The sequence below is a fragment of the Ictalurus punctatus genome, chromosome 22 (assembly GCF_001660625.3).
Source record: "Ictalurus punctatus breed USDA103 chromosome 22, Coco_2.0, whole genome shotgun sequence".
In the NCBI taxonomy this organism is placed as follows: domain Eukaryota; kingdom Metazoa; phylum Chordata; class Actinopteri; order Siluriformes; family Ictaluridae; genus Ictalurus; species Ictalurus punctatus.
Genome location: NC_030437.2, coordinates 16,777,469 through 16,781,296, shown reverse-complemented (window position 1 = coordinate 16,781,296; position 3,828 = coordinate 16,777,469).

Below are 3,828 nucleotides of genomic sequence, written 5' to 3'. Positions count from 1 at the left end.
GCCCTGCAATGGATTGGCACCCTGTCCAGGGTGTACCCCGCCTCGTGCGGTTCTGGATTCTGGTTCAATCTATAACGTGTAGAATATTTTGTAGCTGCGATTGCATGCGACTTTTCAAGAAACGGACCAAAAAAACAGGAGGAAAGAAGAAAAACACTGAGACTGAAAACAAAAGCAAAAATTGAACCTGCTCTTCAAATAAACCGCGTTCTTCGTTAGCACTTTTCTAAGCTCTCTTTTCGCTAATCGTGGTTTATGAATGCGCTGCCCAGTCTTTTCGTTTATGCTTCCAAAAACTTTTTGTTTACGCTCACCATTCTGGCACAAATCTCTCGTGTGGGCGGGGCTTAACAGCGATGTACTCTCATTAGCTCGTGACATTTAGATCGACAGCTCGAGTGTCCTGCTGAAGAAGAAGATGATCATGACGACGCTCTGTGCCACTCCTGAGAGCTCATCTTGAAAAAAATAGCTGTACGAGACTACCCAAACCTCAAATGTTAATTACCAACTAACATACAAAGTAGGTAAGTAAGTAAGTAAGTAAGTTATTTCCATTACAACAAAAGTACAAACAATAGAACTATGCAGAGAACCGCATCCAGAACACTCTCCAAAATTCACGCCACTGAAGTCTCTACATCTAAGTCCAAATAGCGCTAGCCGATTAGAATAAATTGCTGTTAAGCCCCGCCCACACGAGAGATTCGTGCCGGAATGGCGAACGTAAACAAAAAGTATTTGAATTTGTTTATTTGAAGACCAGGTTACAATTTTTTTTGCCACTGAGCCTGGGACAGAAAAAAATGCTGTAAGTTTTATTAATGATTTTATTAAGTTATGTATCTGAAATACGCATGAAATAAGTGTTATGTTTGTTGTTGTTGTTATATGTAATATGAATACGACACAAACAGCACCCTGAACATGGCATCTCCCAGAACATATACCTCATTAAGCTGATGTTTATATCCAAAGTGTCTTAAAATTGTGACAGGATACCTAACTGAGCAGTTAAGGGCTAAGAACCTTGCTAAACAGCCCCAGCAGCGGCAACCTGATGGAGCTGGGATTTGAACTCACAACCTTCTGTTCAGTAGCCCAGGTGCCTAATGCGACATACATGACGTATACTCTTCTTTCACTCACTGTCACTGCAGAAGTTGAAGAAGTCATGCCCTGCTTGGCCTTGGGACTTTCCAACTTTACCCAAAGGGAGAAGTTTTGAAGTGCTCTTGAACACAGTTTTGTTTTGTTTTGTTTTCGTATCACGGATTTCCAAAACCAGGAACACGGTCAAGCTTATAAGAATGACATACTGTCATGAATGAGGCACCACTCATTCATAGAATGAATACCAAGAAATCTATTCAGCATGCCTTGTGACTTCTACAGTGAGGGAAAGAAGTATTTGATCCCCTGCTGATTTTGTACGTTTGCCCACTGACAAAGAAATGATCAGTCTATAATTTTAATGGTAGGTTTATTTGAACAGTGAGAGACAGAATAACAACAAAAAAATCCAGAAAAACACATGTCCAAAATTTTATAAATTAATTTGCATTTTAATGAGGGAAATAAGTATTTGACCCCCTCTCAATCAGAAAGATTTCTGGCTCCCAGGTGTCTTTTATACAGGTAACGAGCTGAGATTAGGAGCACACTCTTAAAGGGAGTTCTCCTAATCTCAGCTTGTTACCTGTATAAAAGACACCTGTCCACAGAAGCAATCAATCAATCAGATTCCAAACTCTCCACCATGGCCAAGACCAAAGAGCTCTCCAAGGATGTCAGGGACAAGATTGTAGATGATGATTGCTCATGAAATAAGATGTCTGATGCAAGAGAAGCGGAACCTCTGCAATGGTGCATCATTGGCAGTGATGCACTTTTCTGTTGAAAAACTTGTCTCGATTAATAATGCACCTCATGTCATCAAACATGAAAGCAGTCACCTTGGAACCCTAAGCAGAGCTAGATCTGTACCTGATGTTTGATGTTATTTTCCATCAGGGCCTTTTATGTGGTGAAGAACTGTGGTGTGCTTACTAAAATTGAGGAAATTCCAAGTGAATGTAGGTGCGAAGTAGGCGTACCTAATAAACTGTTTATCAACGATGAAGGCTAAAGTCTAATATCTGTCAGTGGCCCCACAATGCCTTTAGGGTTGAGTAATGGGTTATATTACAAGTTGTCACAGATGGAATAATACGAGTGACGTGGCACAAATTATTACACATACTTTCTTGTGATTTTCATGAGTTAATCTGTAATAATGCTAGATTTCCTCCAAGTGCGAAAGATGGAAAATTCATAACCATTTTTTGGGTGCAATTTATACTTTTATTGGACAATGTTTTCACTTTGAGTTTCTCCACCAATGATATTTTGGGGGCGGGGGAGCATTACAGAGTAAATAATCCAATTTGTTCACATTAATTAAATCACCTACTATATTTCATGTGAACATTAGTAATTCTGTTGCACCCAGTCAGCGAGTCATCTGACATGGGCGCCCGAAACCAAACCTTATATTAACATCTCTTATGTTTGAAAAAAATCTTAGTCCTGCTAGCACATTTATAATCATTTCAAAGATACTTTGATATTATGATAAAATGAAGTTGGATACAACCTTCGTTTTCAAGAATGCCTTCTTGGTGATTAGCGTTGTGCAGAAATGGGCTTTGAGGCGCTGTTCGTGTTCGTGCCGCTGAATCTACTGTTTATGTTTCATTATAGGCATTTCCTCATAATTTCTTCATCCCTTTATTGCAGAACAAGCAAAAATAAATCTATAAAGTAAATAACACATGCAGTGTGTAATATTTTGAGCTTGAACATATGGACTAATGCTCTCCTTACCCAGTCACTGACTTTTGGTCTCCTCTAGACAGAGTGAAAGTTGGGTTGTATCGTGTGATTTTTGTAAGAATATAATTATGAAACCCTGGGGTTACTTATGCAATCATAACATTTTGTTTGTAATTAATTTCGCAAACTATATGGATTTTTACCTCACTGTTCAATAAGATCAGAGTTTTGAGTATATTCATGACATATAATCCCAATGAATTCCATTTCAGTTCCAGGTTTTAACATTACAAACTAGGGAAAAGTTCAAGGGGGCGAATACTTATGCAAGTCCAGGAGTTTCTGAGAAAAAAATCGATTATTGTTGGTTTGGTACGAAGATTAACTAAATTGTTAAGAGATGTCATATACCCCAAAAAAAGTGGAATATTCAATGTTTATTTTATACAGTTATCTTGAAGGGTGCCAATAATTCTGATACAGACCTTATTATGACTGCTGTATCTTTTGCTCTAGCGTTTTACTCTTTGCAAATGTTTGCACATGTGTACACTTGCATATTTTTTCTCTGCAAAAAAAAAAAAATTAAAAAAAAAAAGGCAGCAAGTATTATTATATATGGTTTATATACTCGGTGGCCACTTTAATAAGAACACCTGTACCACACAGAAGTGGCGTGTTGTTGAGAGAGCTCAAAGGAGAATGTCCAGACTGCTTTGAGCTGACAGGAAGGCTACAGGAAGTCAAATAACCACGCTGTACAACCATGGCGAGCGGAAAAGCATCCCATGACATGCAATACTTCACTTTGTAGGCACAAGCTCGCTGAAACTGGACAGTTGAAGATCGGGTGACGTTCAGCTGCCAGGTTCGATGCTCAGTGCGTTGCTGCCACGTGATTGGCTGAATGGATAATTGCATGAATGAGCAGGTATACTAGTGTTCCTGTTCAAATAAGCGTATACTGGACTACATGGATATATAACAGTGCACAAAAAAAGACAGACTGTGATA